Source organism: Hesperophylax consimilis, chromosome 23, assembly GCF_061612785.1.
Source record: "Hesperophylax consimilis isolate HC1 chromosome 23, BYU_Hcon_1.0, whole genome shotgun sequence".
In the NCBI taxonomy this organism is placed as follows: domain Eukaryota; kingdom Metazoa; phylum Arthropoda; class Insecta; order Trichoptera; family Limnephilidae; genus Hesperophylax; species Hesperophylax consimilis.
This window is the reverse complement of record NC_142858.1, coordinates 21,154,400-21,172,508: the sequence shown is the minus strand read 5'-3', so window position 1 is coordinate 21,172,508 and position 18,109 is coordinate 21,154,400. Positions and strand designations below refer to the sequence as shown.

General features: G+C 34.7%; 1 protein-coding gene across 1 annotated transcript in view; it reads right to left on the bottom strand.

Moving 5' to 3' along the window:
- The window catches only part of LOC149412445 (plasma membrane calcium-transporting ATPase 2-like), a 73,809-nt gene extending 57,417 nt beyond the window's left edge, over window positions 1-16,392 (bottom strand). The window contains exon 1 of the mRNA XM_089645796.1: window positions 16,206-16,392. The gene's annotated coding sequence lies outside the window, so the exon portion shown is untranslated. The remainder of the gene's footprint in view (window positions 1-16,205) is intronic.
- Window positions 16,393-18,109: the final 1,717 nt, after the last annotated feature.

Genomic DNA, 18,109 nt, shown 5'->3' with positions numbered 1-18,109 from the left:
ACTCTTAAAAACAATAGTGTAAAAACATTGACACAAAAAAATCATCAGCTTTTCAGAGGCATCCACGACAAATATAATTTGGTGACTGTTCACAGAATCACAAAACCCTCTTTAAGAGGTAAGGTCCCCGGGCGCTCGGGCCGACGAGAGCATGGACATGAAATCGAATCAGTGCCCTAGGCCCTAGGCTGCATTATTAAATTGGTCTCTTTTCACGGGCTGGGGGAGACGAGACGACACCCCCCTTATCTCCCGCGCCCTTCGTACTGCATTGTCTAGGTACAGGAGATTTCGTATATCCCAAGATATCCTTTCTTTCTTAACCTTTGTCTTTTTTTTTAAGAAATGAAAAATAAATTACTTTTTATTCTCGTACGTTTTTACATGAAGCGGGCATTGTATCCGAATATTTTTTTTTATTTGAACATCGTACGTTTCCCGACTGCTTCCAATTGTCTCGAGCCAATCGTAAGCATGGCAATTCAATTAAGTTTATTCATTTTAAAATCATTACACAATTGCTAATTTTAATGCGTTTTTAAAATACATTTGGTAATAAGAATTCAGAACTTGCTGTCTAGCAGTGCCCTCACTGTTTTTGCGCTAAAATTTTCAAATTAAGCCAAATCTCGACGGTATGAGAAGTAATTATGAACTTACCTTGGGGCAAACGTATTATGCTTCATTTTAGTTGAAATAATAAAGGAAAAACCTTTTAAAAAAAACAGAAAATAGTTTGAGATAGACATTTATTAACAAATTATCAGCGGCCATGTTGATTTCTAATGATGTAATTATTTTTACAAGTTTATTATACTACCTAACCTAACCTAACCTAACCTAACTAGTGGGATATTTTGATAAATATGTAATATTTATTTTGAGTGTAAAAATGAAACGAAGTGAAATTTGTTCTAAGTGAAAGCTTTGCACCTGAGAACAATACCACGGGCACAGATTGAGATCATCAGGAATTCGTAATTATGTCGGGAAAGTGTTAAATTTTATTGGGTACTCGTAGTCAGCGTATACCAAGAATTCTTACATTAATATAAACAGTGTGTATATGAACTATACCAGTATTAATAGAGGAATCTTCATTAATGCTAAAAATGTCAATATCCGAATTTATTTATTTTAATATCAACGGTATAAAATATACCATATAATTGATTCTGTTCAACAGCAAGATTACTCTCCCCGCAGGCATGACCATTGGCAAGTTAGTTCTGGAGGCCGGGAGATAGAATAGTCTATGTTGTCGGTGACAGAGATAACCATTGGGAACATAGAAATGAATGCTCTCCATGATGACCGAGTTTTCAAACCATCCACGAATCAGTCTAAAGAAATGTGTAGCAATGCGCACATCCCTTCTGACCCGTAGATAGTTCATTCCGAGCATACCCAAAAGAAAGTCAGTAGTAATGTTGTGTGGCTGAAGGAATGGGAAAATAAAGGAAACGAGGAAGATGAAGGTTGAGAAGTTTCTGGTTATTCAGGTCTGATCACAAAACACAATATTCCCAAATGCTTCAAATGTCTGGAGCCGGTGGGAATATGACAACCGCATTGTTGTAAAGTTAAAGGGGTGGGGAAGAGAAGTAGACGGGGAATATGTGGGTTGAGAAGTGTTCAGATATGATCTCCAAATACGGATAAAGCCATTTCAAGCAACGTTGTCATTCTTAATAGTGGTCTATCACTGGATAGTGAGTATCCACAACTCTGTTTTATTTTCGCCCATTCCTAATAATGTAATGTACCAACAAAAATTAATTAATTGATAACATATGAGCCATCGTATCGCAAGTTTTATGAGTATGGATTAAATCAATTATAAATACAAGTACATAATATTTATTCTTCTTGGTGGCTACATTATTATAATATTTATATTTTATTAAAGGCATAATCTACTGCAAAAGTACCTCCAGCGAGTAATTAATTGACTATCTCAATAGAGCCAGTAGGGTTATACTTTTTATATTTGCTTTCAACGAATTGAATCACCTTGCTTGGTGGAAAACGTCGTATTATTCTTTGACTTATTTATACAAATTATATCTGAATTTTGATTTTTCTTGAGTGAACGAGTAAATGATTATTTACTTATTCGTTAACTTATTTATACAAATTATATCTGAATTTCAATTTTACTTGAGTGAATGAGTAAATGATTATTTACTTATTCGTTAACTTATTTATACAAATTATATCTGAATTTTGATTTTTCTTGAGTGAACGAGTAAATGATTATTTACTTATTCGTTAACTTATTTATACAAATTATATCTGAATTTCAATTTTTCTTGAGTGAATGAGTAAATGATTATTTACTTATTCGTTAACTTATTTATACAAATTATATCTGAATTTAGATTTTTCTTGAGTGAATGAGTAAATGATTATTTACTTATTCGTCAACTTATTTACACAAATTATATCTGAATTTCGATTTTTCTTGAGTGAATGAGTAAATGAATGAATGAAATGGAAATGTGCAAATTAACCCGCTTCCCGAGCTGAAGCTTGACAAATAGACTCATTTTCTATGACAATACATTTTTTTTGGTGGCCTTTTTTTTCTGAAAGTATACATTATATTTAAAAATTTACAGCAGTTAATATATAAAGTAAATCTCTAATATCCGATTAGGATTTGGCTTAGGTGTTAACGGTGTTGATTCCAGTCCCAGGGTAGGAAGGTTCAATCTTCAGTCAAAACAAAACAATAAAATTAAAATACATTTTAAAAGTTTACAGCAGTTTAATAGTCAGTCCCTTGGTAGGAAGGTTCAATCATCAGACAAACTAAAAAAAATCTTTGAAATTAGCTATTAGGGGCCCAAAAGGTGGCGCTCAACTAGGACGAAAATAGAAAATAGATGTATTAAAAAATCTTTCAATTACATTCAATCCACTGTACCACTAGTGGAGCAGTATTTGGTTCCCGGTTCATAATTACCATATATAAGTAGCGGTAAGAATAAATTGTTCTGGAACTATTTCTTAATAAGACTATATACTATTATTCATATCTCAAAAGCTCTATAGTAATCAGTGGCGGTTTTATCTAAATTGCGTTTATGTGGTGAACCCCCATTAAAAAGACTAGAAAAGTTATTCATTGAAGACAAACTTGCAGTATAATAATATCAACACGTTACAAACAGTACGCCACAAAATTTTTTTCTTTAAACTCCTCGCGACCGAAAAAGAGGTCGAAGAGTAAACCGGTATTCCCATTGTGTACGTTATAGAATCAGCACAAAATACTTCGAACGAAAAATCAAAACATCACAGTCGCCTTGACGGTGTTATCGTAAACTTATGCCAAATGAATACTATCCTGGTGCGCCGCGAAATATGATATTTGATGCCACGTGACCTCCGGAGATTGACGGATGGCGCGGCCATTTTCACATTTTTATTTTCTTCTTCCTGCATTTTTCCAATCCTTACTCTACATAATGGCATCAGTAAATATACTACTAAATGAACAAATTTTAATTTATCTATACCTTTGTTTTCGTATTTAAAATTCAAACCTTTTTAAGATTAGGCGCTATATTCTTTAGTTACTTTTACGAAAGTTTCGGCAAATGCCGTATTATTTAAGTCGATAGTTATGCAATATTGTGTTGAGCTTTCTCCAATATACAGCGACAAAGACATTTTGATTATCTTCTCTTGAATTTCTGAACCCCCATTAGAAAAGACCACGAACCGCCATTGGTACAAAACATCAAAAAGCAAAAAGAACTGAAGTAAGAACTTAATTGATTCAGAATGATAACTGAAAACTAATAATATTTATTGTATGTTTAGTTTTGAATACATACATGTTATAGATTTAGAGTTTCATTTCGTCTCACAAACTAAATAACTATCTGATTATTAATCAATTATATTAAATTATTGATCCAGTATGACAACTACCATAATTTATGGCGGAGTAAATAAATGTATGTACTTAAGGCCCCGTAGTAAGCGTTCAAAGATTGTTTGAAAGGGTGATGTGTAAATACGAATGATAGAGGGAGGGCGCTAATATAAAATAAAACGATAACAATCAAGAGAAAATGTTGAAAATATTTAGTAAAACACGACTTGTTTGAAAGAGAGCAAAAATCTCACGACAAATGCTTTAGTGAATTTAAAAATATACTACGAAATTTTCCATACCTTTAACATATTTATACAAAGCATGTTTTTAATAATTTTCGAAGCTTGCTTAGCGATTTTTTCTATATAATTACCGTTTCGGCATTACAAATGTATAGATATTATTCTCAAAGATAATTTTTTTTGGAACTTAAAAACTTCAAGAGGTAGAGAGAAATATCTCAATTTCAGCCGATTATAACATTATAATATAATCGGTATAAATTGAGAATGCGGGGGCTTAAATATCAACTTTGTTGAACACGGGTGAAAACTAATATTTTAGGCAGTTTGGGAGTGTAAAAATTTACAAATAAGTGGAAGAAAGTATACAGATTCTTAACCACAATATTCTGCAGAAAGTAAATAACTATTTCGTTTGTAATTACTCAAACAAGTTAGTAAAGTCTTTGTTAAAGTTAAAATGGTACCTTACTTTGCATTTATTTAAAATCGAATAATAAAACATAGACTGAATATAATTAATTGGAAGTAGGGTAGATATATTAATCCATCTAATAAATGAACACTTGATTGAACAAGAATGAAATCATTATTTTAGACAGAGTGTAGAAATCTACAAATAAGTGGACTAAATTTGACGGGTTTTTTTAACGAAGATGTATAGACATATAAATATACATTTTGTGCGTTATTAAATCAGCACAAAATACTTCATACGAAAGATTAAAACATAACAATCGCCCTGACAGTGTTATTGTAAACTGTTGCCAAATTAATACTATCCTGGTGCGCCGCCAAATATAATATTTGATGCCACGTGACCTCCGGAGATTGACGGATAGCGCGGCCGGCCGGCCTTTGGACACAATAAGGATGCAAGTTAAATGTTATTTATTATGTTATGATTTAATTCTGTAGTAATTTTTTATACAATTTTTATATATATAATAGGTTTTATGTATCTCACAATCTATGCAATAAAAATGGAGTACAGAAACCTATAGATTCAAAGTTATGCAATAAAACAAGGTGAGACTAATAAATAGTGATAACTGATATAATATAAATGAATATAATGAAGTACAGAAGCACCAATATGCTAGCGTAGAAGAAATCATCGGTAAGTGGTAAGTGTAATATCCTTGATATTAATGAAAGAGCTTACCCGTAGATGGCAATCATAGTAGTATATCAGGTTACACATAGATGGCGTCAGCTGTCGAGTATTGTAGAGATCTAGGAATAATAAATAAGCGGGAACCTCAAGGTCGAAATACTAATAAATAATCACAAAAACATCAAAGGCCATTGCAATCAATCACGTAAAAAGTTCAAGTGTTTTGTTGAAGCCGGAGTTTTATTTAGTAAAAGAGTTAGTGAAGAAACCCGGAGATACAACAGTAAGTGTTTATTTTTCACAAATAACGAATTTTATTGATAATATATAATATAAGTCGGAGCGTTGAAACTTGAAACCCTTATCCTTAGATCCAAAGCTATGCAATAAGGCAAGTTCTTGATTGATCCAGAGTGATAAGTGGCACATAAGGCGGAGTGTGGAAATGTTTGTCTCGAAGGCTCTGTAATAAAACTCGGGCATGATTGATCATGAGTGACAACAACAGTCAAGTCTCATTAGGTCAAAGGAACACATAATAATTACCATCACTCCGACTTAATGAAATAATTCAACGGTATTCCCGGCTTCTTTAAGGCGACATAAGACTTTAATAACGGGGGTTTGCTCGGCGCTCACATTTTAATTATTTCTGATGAACGTATTTATAAAATCTTAAATGTTTCTAATGGGATCCCTACGGATGTTAGTTATTTATATTTAAGATTAATAAAAACAGGACCTTACTATTAAAATATTTTGTGTAAAAAGTTTTTAAAAATTTAGAAAACATTTTGCAACTATAAAATTAACGGTGAGCATCATATTTTATTTTTCTAGGCGATGAATTAGTAAATTCCCAAGGGATTCCTCTAGAAACTTTTGAGATTTTATTAATACGTTCATCATAAATAATTAACATAAACCCTACGGAAAGTTCGATTGTGTGGGCTTACCGCGCACCGAATATTGTTTTTACATGAAGTACACTTTATTTTGGTGATTTGATAGGGAAAATTCAACCGCAGGTCTGTCCAGTAAATTAGGGCCGCGCGTCTCATATTTTTGTGCACGGCTGCTTCACTTACGTAGTTAAGATTCTGAATTTATTTTAGGGTATTGTCTCGTCTTAAGGTGGTTGGAAAGTTTCATGTCTGCGTCACGCCAGTTGCGGTGTGTTGTGTTATTTTGAGAGACTTGCTGATATGTAGATCGGGAACGGGAGTTGAGAACACAGATAGAAAACACTCATCTACCTATTCAGATGCAGGAATCGACTAAATCGAATGGAAATTGGTTTTCTAACGTTATGATGTGTTGTCTGGGTAAAGCTGAACCCGACTGCTTAGATTCAATCAACTAACGATCGTTTCTTTACAAAAATACATACCGAATGTAAATATTTTGAAATATGTACTTATTTTATAATGTAAACTCCCCATGCAGTAATGAAGTGCGATCTGTGTATATTATTTTCGTGTCGAAATGTTATTATTTTGTAAAATACCACAATAACGTATCGTTACATTGGTAAGAAGATACCAGGTTATACACCATTAGCCTGGGTTTATATTGCCCACGGGAGAAAGAACGCCATTTTGTTCATATTTATGGAGGTTATTTTATCATTTGATGCAGATGGCGAAGAGGAAATAAGGTTTTCACCATTCGCGCAAATATTCGTCGTTTCTTTAGATTGGTTCGCCAGTGAATTTCACTTTTCCAGGAAATTTGTAAGTATAATTTTGAGTCTTTTACAGTAAAAGACCTGAAAAGAGGGGCCTATTCAAACATTCAAACAAGCCCCACACAACACGTTTCATTCTATCCTTGTGGCGGGGCGGTCTGGCGAATGAAGGTATGTATATGAATGGAGGTGATTATTGTTGGCCATTACTGCTTATGTCGATATGATTACTTTGTGGTGTTTGTATTAGTCACTAGCGAACCTGAAAACTTAAATTGGTTTTCTTCAATACAAATTCATCGGCTTATTTATAGAATCGTAGCTTCGATTAGGTGACATGTTGGTAACAGTGGCGGCCGGTGGCCTACATTTCGGAGGTGCAATGAAATAAGTCGTAGATGGCACCTGCCTATTTCAGTGAACAAAATCCCACCATTCTTGGAATGTGAAAATAAATCGATTACAAGGTCCATAAAAAACTTTAATGGACGATACCAAACGTGTAAATGACATGAATGTTCCGTAAATAAATAAAACTAACAACACTTTTTTCACATTGGCTCCTGAGGAAAAAAATTCCCTCAGGGCCTTTGTCATCTTTGGAGACTCTGTGAGGAGGGTCTTTTTGGGGAAAGAAAGGAGAAAAGGTTCTGGGAAGGATAAAGGTATGAATCTATATAATATGGTGGGTAGGAATCTGGGGGTCAATGTGTTCAGGAATGACGGAGGTACGAATCCATCCTTCCCACTTGGGGTCACCTATGACCTATTTAACCTTACTATTTTTTTGGTATCGAGATTTTAGTATTTTTTGGAACATTTCATTCCTTCAATGTAATTATTTGTAACGAAGTCATGGAGATGAAAAAAATATAATATACATAAATTTTACACGAGCCCTTTCTACCCCTTAATGTTGTTAACTTCAGGAATGGTTAGAAGATTTTACAAGCTGTATCAATTTGTCTATTCCTTACCGAGGTACACCGAAACACACGGGGCAGGTAGATTAACGAAGAGCAACTCACAAAAAACTGACTACTGGACGAAAACAAAAAACCCCTACCTACGCACTTACTAGTCGACTTCGGAGAAACGACCGCGACCCAGTGCATTGCCCAAAGTGACGTAACATTAGTATAGAAACATCGTATAGTTATTGTTCAGCCTGTTTTGTATGTCTCCCTCTATTACGATTTCTTTATTTATTAACGGACATCGTCCAAATTACAAAATAATAACGCGAATAAAGACAAATGAAAAATACAGGAGTAGACAAAGGTACATGAAAGCAAAGACATTAGGCAGATATAATATAAGAAAATAAAGTGACAACTCGAATCAAGTCAAGAATACGCCGTGGGTCAGGACCACAGGACACTTATAATATTCCGTCACTTGTTTAGCGACTGGCAAAAATCATTCAGACTTATCCTAATGCGAGAATGAAAAAGAACCCCTTCAAAACATAATATTATATATGTCCTGTGTATGCTGTTCAAGATCGAATTCAATAAATAAAGTTTAGACCCTATGCGGGCGGTAAAATTAAAAAAAAAATCCGATATTTTATTGGTTGGAAAACAGTCAATTTTAGTCGGTAGAAAACTATTCAGGAATAGTTTCTATTCAATCTATTGTGTATCTCCTCCGTATTCTTCAGCCAGTCTGGGACGACCCGATTGACGACCAGTTTTACCTTTCATGTCTCAATTTAAATCTGGTTTCGTGAATAGATTTGTTTTAACAATATTCCTGAGGAAATTGTATGGATCGTCAGATCCGATATCGTTAGTGCTTTTATAGTTTCCATTGTATTCCAGAAGTCCCAGCTGAAGATAAGAACATTAACCTTTCCCTTACTGTCCTAAAAAAATACACCCGTTACGGTGCTGTGTAGTCAATACACATCTTAAAATAAGCGATTTTAAATCGGAAAAATATGAATATTCATAGCCAATCGCTTATGTTTATTATATTTTATGTCAAAAGTGATAATAATTGTAATTTAATAGCTGAAAACATGAAAAAACCATCGGCAGATGCTAAAAAAACGTGCGAGGAGTGCTTATCTAACGACGGTCCGTGACCGAATGGCGGCTGATTCCGCTGATGGGCGCTGGACTATACGCACACAGCTTTGCGTGTTTACGCTGCCAGTCTTGCAGGGGTTTCAAACTTAAATTTTTTTTTAAATGAAATAAACCAATGTGTAAAAAGAAATATTATATTGAGAAACTAAACATTAAAAATTCCACATGCATTATATTTAAATATAACAGCAAAATTATGTAAGAACAAAACAATACAGCGAAATTAAAAATAATAAAAATTTAAAACCAAATATATAAAATTGTTAATCTAAATTGCATCGCAATTGTGACAGGAAATATATTTTTTTTCTTTTCTGTGGCTTTTGCATACAGATTTTTGACAAATATGACAAACTATGGTGCTTCTTTTTTTTGTGTTGTATGGGCAAAATCTGCAAGTTTTCGACGGTGCTCGGGACACTAGTACATTTCTTGAATCACTCGTAATATCATTCGTAACAGCAGTTGCGGGTGGTGTTTCTTGATAATATGACAAAACTGTCTCGAAAGCATCTTGTTGTTGTTTGTGAAATTTGACCGTGCTGTTTTTTCTTTTCATTACATTGGGCTTAGCCAACTCTAAACCTATCTGTCTTATGAATAATTTCCTTTTACTTCTATTATTTTTTTTCCACTCCGGATACTTTTGAATCCATAATAAATATGTGTTCAGTGCAGCAATGTCTAACATTTCCATGAACAAGCGAAACGGCCATCTTCTTGTCGACCTTACACACGAATACTCGGAGGTCATTTTGTCCCCTGTGTCAACAGCACCTTTGGTTTTATTGTAATGTAAAATAATATCTGTTTTTTTTGTATCGGTTTGGCTTATTTCATTTCCAAGGAATTGAGTTGATAAGAGCAAAACTGCTTTATTTTGCTGAGGCACATATGATACAAGTGTTTTATTTGATATAAACCAAACTGGCTACTATACAATGGCCTTTCTGTTGATGGCAAAAACTCTTTAGGGATTTCCCTCTTATTTTTGCGAAGAGTGCCAGTTATGGTCAGATTTTTAGACAAAAGATTGTCCGCCAGTGGTACTGACGTAAAAAAATTATCTATGGTTATGCCTCTATTGGTGCCATATTGAGGTTCCACCAATTCCATAACGACACGATTGCCTTGATTTATTTCTCTTTTATTATTTATCATACCGCTGTATATTTGCATGTTACATATATATGCGGTTTTAGCATCTGCAGCGATCCATATTTTGATGCCATACCTGGCTGGCTTTGACTTCATATATACCCGAAATGGACATTTACCTCTAAACGCCGCCAAACGCTCATCCACGGTTATATCAAGCGATGGAGAGTAATTTGATTTACACGCATCTACCAATTTACTGAAAATCGACTTAATTGGCTCTAGCTTGTCTGAAGAAGCTTCAAATCTCTCTCGTCTTGTATCTCTATTATCAAAACGGATCTGACTATAAATATTTATGAACCTGTCTCGAGACATAGCTGCCGTGAAAAAGGGCTGACAAAATGGACTTTCACTTGTCCACAACTCATTCAAACTTAGTTTTCGGGTGCGATTTCTGCCGGAAGCAAGCATTATACCGATGAAAGCATATAATTCATCTTCGGATAATTGCTCAATCATATTCCCGGGTAAACGCCTCAATTGACAATTCGTTTCTTGGCATATTTCTGTCACCATATCTGCGCTTATAAATAAAGCAAACATTTCTCTTATTGTGTTAGATAATAAACTACCATTTTTCAGGCCGGAAGTTTCATTGACAATATTGCATTGCCGACGTCTCGATGATGATGGTGGTAATACACTCCATTCGAATCCGTGTTTTGAAACTAGTATTTCTCCCTCGTCTTCATTTTCACTAGTCGATTCCGAGTCTGATTCTTCTAAATGTTCAACCAAATCTTCAGTATCTGATATGTCATTGTTCATTTCAAACTCAATATCACTATCATAATCAAGTTCTTGCGCTATCTCTTCTTCTGTTGAATTTCTGTCAGTCATTATTCTTCCTGAAAATTGAAGGGTTTTTGTAAATAATGTAAAATGCAGTATTGCTTAACTGAATATTAAAACGAATAAGAAAAAAATGTGAAATAAATATTCAAAAATAAATCTTAGATCAATGATTAAATGACGAAAGCGCACAAATAAATAGTTACGTAATACACACTTTTCAATACTATAATATAAGGTAATAGTATAACACAGTATTCGGAAATAAATGAAAAAGTACTTACAAAAAATTATTAATTTAATTATCGAACGGAAATAATGATTCACTTTAGTACCCCTGCACAAGTTGGTCACGAGACGAAGCTACACAATGCGGCCGTAGGTATCGATGGTCTAAATAGAAAAATAGAACTGGGGACAAGTGGATTTCTCATGTGCACGCATAGCGAAGTAAAGCGGGACATCAATAGCGTGTCATTTCCTCGCGCACTCTTCGCGTAGCAATGGCACACGGTTGAATGTATTGGTATATTTGCTCCCGATTTCTTACAAAAAACTCTGATTTTTAATTGAATTTGAAAACTATGTTAAATATTATTTTTTAATTCAGTGCATAAATGTATAACGGAGGAATACCTAAAATCTGAACCCAGAATTTATTATATTTATAGAGTTATTAAAGATATTAGAAGCAATGTGTAGTAAATACACACCACAGATGAGGAAAGGTTAATGGGTGTTTCTTTCATGAATTTACGAGTACCTAACACAATTCTCAAGGTTTCACTGCCTTGTAATTAGTCCCATTGTCTCAGTTATTGATCTTTCTCGGGGTTTTATTACGTGTGGTAATTGTTTATTTAGTCAGCATTTCGGAAGACTGTGCAGTTTCCACAAAATAGGTTAATATTTTTCATAAATACATGGCAGGATATTACTTTAGAATCGTTAATTTCTAATTTGTCTGATATGATATTTGACCAAATTTTCGTGTTTTCATGTTTTCTTCGCTTCGAAACACGTTTATAGTATGTTTTCTGATGTAGCCAAAACTTTCAAACTTCTCTCTGGAATTTCTAGATTAACGTAATTATTTTCCGCTCACAAGGGCAATATCATGGAGCTTTGAATTAGCAGATTATTATCTGTATAAAATAGACAAGACAATGTACCACTTGTTCCCTTATTAGTTTAAAAAAATCCAGATTCCTAACCACCCCTCACACCCAGAACTTCCTCTAAAAAGACCCTCAACGCAGCATCCCTAATATGTGTCCATCATAGAATAATAATACTGTCGCTATTATATTCAACAAAGTATGCTAGGGGTCGAAGTCTTTTAGGTGGTGGTGGATTTCATCCGTGATTCTCAAACGGCTCATTCTTCTTTTTTTTTCAAGAGCCTTATGGTGTCCAGCTTTATTTATAGACCTCTCTCAATTTTGAGTAATTTTTCTACTATCAGTACTACTACTAATGGCAATTTCTATTATCCGAGTGGTCATCTAAATATTTGTATACCATTTCAATCAATTTGACTGAAGCCAGCCTACATGTTGTCATCACAGTGATTTCTTTACTGACAATTACCATCTCCCCATCCCCTACCAATATTCGATTTAGTGTTTACTTAAAGACCATAATAATTAATTTAGTGTTTTTATTCTGGATTTGATTCTCAAAAATAGACATTATAATTTTACAACGTAACGACAAATTCTCGGATCAAGTGGATGAGTTTGTGTATTTGGGAATTAAGTTCACAGGAGCCGGAAAGACTGGTAAAGATAATCCGTTGGAGAACGGAGACTGATAAAACAAACTAGACTAGCGCGCCATAGTGGAGCGCTGATACCAACCCTGAGGCAAGCCAGCTGATAATAAGCCCTTAGGAATACCTACTTGGGAGAGGAAGGATGGCAGTGGACGCTGTAAAAATGAGGCATGTATTCGATGGCTTAATGTAAAAATATTGTATTGTATCCATAAATCGTAATATTGATCAATTTAAAATTGAAGTTTTCAAATCGAATATCGTATCTTCAAAATCCTGATTGTCTAGGAGAGCAGTTTAAAGTTGTTTTTTTTGGTCATAGCACAAAGGAGTTACGATATATGACAGTGTAAAAAATCTTGTTTACGTATATACCTACGTATATTTTTTTTTTAAATTCTCCTTTATTGTGTACAGCATCCAAACTAGATACATTTTGAGTTACGATAGTTTACGCAGGAGGGGTCGAAAAATAAAAATAAGTTTTTAGTTTCTTATTATAGTATCTGTATCCGGTGTAAATACAATATATTTATTGCATGGGCTTACGTTTAAAATAAAGTTAAATTATATTGTTAAGGAGATACAATGTATATGCTCTTGAACATATTGCGCGGAAGATTTAGAGAATATTCAATTATAATGTTTATATCTTTTGAACGGAACGTTTAGGAGATACAATATTTGAACCCAAAAAATGGTCAATCTTCAGCACATTTTCGACTAAATTGGAGATCCAATATTTTAATTCTAATCCATCGTTTGTAAGTATGACCGTATTACAATAATTGTGGAGATCTTGAAATAATAAATGAACGAAAACATTGTCAGAGAATAGATTGATGAATCTTATAAGAGGGTAAGAAGAATATTTGATGCGAAAGTGAATTACCATAAGTTGGGGACGCCCGGGAAAGACAGGACTTGGTGATTAAAGTTCTTGAGTCATTTAAAGAATCAGAATAACAAAAGAGCATTTCAATATAATATACGATGTGTGGATATTATTAAAGCAAGGAGCCTATGTCGAGTCAAAGTAATGTGGCAGTCAATACTATCTCCCTACTCATGCGGGGAACTGCCCGAGGGTTAGTTAATTAGCCACAAAATAAGTGAACGATCTATCGGGTTTTATAATTTAAAACAACACAATACACTAAATTATCGTTAGAATCTTAGCAACGTTAGTAAAGAAGGCGTATACAAAAATATATGACGCGTGGCCGTATTTTAATTAAATTTATTAATTTAATTTTTTTAATTAATTAAATCAGATAAACGTATTACTAAAATGTCAGTTGTTTCTAAATAAATACCTCGTGAAGTTACTAATTCATTGTTTAAAATAAGAATAACTAGTGCTTACCGCTAATTTCATGGTAATTCAATAGTTTAATGGTATGTTAGTTTTCATTCATGTTAAATATGAATGACACATTCGTGGATATCGGTCTGATAAAAAAAGATATTATCGTTACGAACTCGGAGATTCAAATGAATGATGATCGTTTTGAATCTCCTAGATCGAAAGCAAGATAAATTAGTACCCATTAAACTAAACATTAAACAAACTGCGGCTCTTAAGGTGCGTTTAAACATGCGAGCAGAATTGCCAAGTTGAACCACGACTTACAGGAAAGAAACGCCACTTGCAGTTGCATCATTCCTGTCCCGTAGTTCGTGGCTCGGCTAGCGCGATTTTTCTCATGATTATACGCAGCATTATATATCAGTTTTTCCTGTAGTAATTAAAGCTGTCGCATCATTATAACTTGGGAACAGACATATGATATTGTTTCCCCAATAAATGTCGAGCTACTCGATATGGCGTTATCTTAGTTTTGCAAATAGAGCTTTATTATATAGACTGGGTGTTTTTTTGTTATGCCAACTACACATATACTTATCAGTTTCCGGGCGCGTGGAAAGTTTTCTAATTAATCACGCTTTATATAATTTGGAGGGAAGTTCGGAACTTTGCTTGTGAAATTCTAACGAATTCTTGAGTGTATCATAAGGTCAATTCGCCGTACTTAGGTAAGCAGCAAATAAATTAGTCAAATGATAATAAATTAGATTTCATTGCACCATTATTAATAGCTCGGTACTGGAATTCGTCAGGTATTCGATTTTTAGTGACCTAGTAAATAAAACGAAACAGATATATGAACAAGAATTTGGGCGCCGTAAATTATTGGATAATCTACTAGTGAACACTGTACACGCCATGCCACACGTGTGCCCGCCGGGCCGCATGGACGTCTCAAATACTGTCACACTCCATACACCTCCTTTCAAACTTTACACTCCACAATATTCACTCAACTCTAGCCAGTGTATAATATGTACTCTACTCTTCACACTCCATTCCGCACATTATCCACTCCACTCTCCACACTTCACTCGCCACACTCCTCTCTGCTCAATCTACACTCCACTCTCCACAGTCTACACTGCACAATTTAAACTTTATACTTCACTCCACACTGCACGATCTGAAGTCTACACTCCATTCTGCATGCTCTTCACTCTACACTGCACAATTTAAAATCCATACTTCACTCAACACTGCACAATCTGAAGTCTATACCCCAGTCTTCACTTGTCACTTAATTAAAACTCCATACTTAACTCCACACTTACTAATCTGAACCCTACAATCCACTCTGCATGATCTATACTCCAATCTCCACACTCTACACTGCACAATTTAAACTTCATACTTCTCTCCACACTGCACAATCTGAACTCTACACTCCACTCTTCACTAGCCACACTCCACTCTGAATGATCTACACTTCACTATGCAAACTCTTCACTCTACACTGTACAAAATTAACTCTACACTTCACTCTATACTTGCCACGCTCCATTCTCTCCACACTCTACACTGCACAATTTCAACTCACCACTCCACTCTTCACTCGCCACATTCAATAACTTGCTACACTCCTCAAAATCTATACTCTACAATTCAGTCTCCACAATTAAGTCTCCTCACTCCACTCACTTCACACTTCACTCTCTGGCTGCGGGCTCCGGACACTGGCGGCCACAACAATTAATATTTGCTGAACCCCCGAATATAATTAAATCATTAACCTAACTTTAGCGGCAACATAATAAATCGAATTGTTCGTGAGTATGTGGTAATGCTATTCCTCATGATCCATTAAATAAATACCTACCAAGTTTAAAATTTAAAAAATTGGTGGCGATCATGATTTCTTTTGTCAAAACGTGGTTCAACATTTGTTTCAAATAAAAAAATAGCTACGATTTATTGAATGGTAGCATTTTTCAGGTAACCGAAATATTTTAACAAATTCTGATGTTTGTTAACCGGAATTTGATTTTCAAACCTAGGAATTTACGTTAATTTGGGGCTCGAATATTTGATAAACGAAAAATTATTTTGAATATTTGAAAAAATTAAAAGAGATATCTTACCTTAGACAGGAAATAAGCATCCCAAGAGCGGGCGACGGTGTGACTGACGGAGTGACGAGTGAGCGGTGAGCGGTGAGCGGTGAGGCGTGTGCGGCTGACTGAGTCGCTACACGCTGGCCCGCGGGGAGGCAACGACGAACTGTGCTGCAGACTGCTGGGGCCGACTGTGCCGCACGTCCGCTCGGGCCATCCCGGAACTTCTTGTGCATATGATTGACAGTTCGATCGTTCGGTGCTCGAGCAGCTGTGCTATTTCGGGGCGAAGGGTAGTACCGCGCGCTGCCGCCCCGACGACTCCTACCGACCCCTTCTGCGCGCGACCTGTGGTGAGTGTTAGAGCGGGACGACGCGCGACCCTCGACTCCCACTCTACGCAAGCGCATGGGGTGGTAATATTATTGAACGGTTTTTTTATTAAGTTCGGCCACTAAAAAAATTATAAGCAGCGGCCATAATCTTGGACAATATTTCCGAAACTGTACCTGAGTTACACACAACTGAAGGCAAAGTAGGATTTTAGCTAATTTAGGGAATATTCGAAGCTTCCGGGAATGGACCGCGCCGAAACCGGGGCGGGAGGAGCCTCGGTTCGGCTGGGGGAGGTTCTCTCGCGCGAACACTACTGCGCTAGCGCTCACCCCAAAATTGGCACGAATTTTAAATGTTTTCAAATGTCGTATCGCCAACGACAATTTATTTTGTTTTTGAAAAATAAAGCGTTATTTTTATGAACCTCAAACGTGCATGAATATCGTGTATCACGCATATCAATGCACACTATAAACATGTAATAGTTCCTATTTTTATAAGAATTATAAGTTTTAGTTGTTGCAAGTTACTATTTTTTAATCTTGGTCGCAAGCCACTAATAATAATAATAATAATATTTGGCTAATTTATATAGCGCCGTTTTCGTGAGAAATCACCTCAAGGGCGCTGTACAAATATATTTCTTAAATAGTTAATACTAGAACTACTGACTTATCTCTAAGACTTATATCTAGTGACTTACGACTAAGGCCTATAACTAATATCTTAACGACATATATACGAGTATTTACATATTTAGCAACTTAGGTACAACTAAAATTAATATTAACAATCTAATCTTACTAACGCCAGAAGAAGAAGGAAGTTCCATTATATTAGAGTGTTTTTATTATTAGCTGGATATATATGTTAAATTAATGAATAAAATCAATCGTCAATCTTAAACGCATTTAGATGATTCATCTGCCAACAATTAAACCGATTGACTTGTTATGTTCCCGCTGATATTGTCCATTGTCCATTGGTAGGCAAGTCAATAGAAAAATTGTAATAAATCTTATCCGAAAGCCATCTATATATTTATATTATATTTGCACAGCACACTTGAGGTGATTGTTCACAAAAACGGAACATCGCATCGTACCAAAATGTATCAAATTTCCTAAATGTCAAAAAAACAATGTTTTTATTTTATTTAAACTACGTATTCAAGTTACTCTTAAAAGTTTGATGACGTTTTTTTTCAATTTATTTTATTCATTTTAAATACTAAATGAAATAGAAATACAAGAAACAAAACATTTTAAAAGTTGCAGTGATCATATAAGTTGACAAAGAGACAACGAAAGGTTCAAGAATATGTTTGGAATTGGTTAGTTGCAACTTTCATTTATTATTTAGAAAATCAACAGAATACCTTGTATAGTATTTTTTCCAGTTTAAGGACCTCGTACCTTGTCATTGTTCATTGGTAAAGCCCATTTGAATTCAGTCTTGAAAAATCAATTAAATTATGGTTAAATAAGCTATTTCTTTAATAACAACGAAATAAAACAATATTTGAATTGCCAAAATACGTTTCATATAACCAACCATAACACGATTTTGCTTCAAACTCTGAATATTGTTTGATG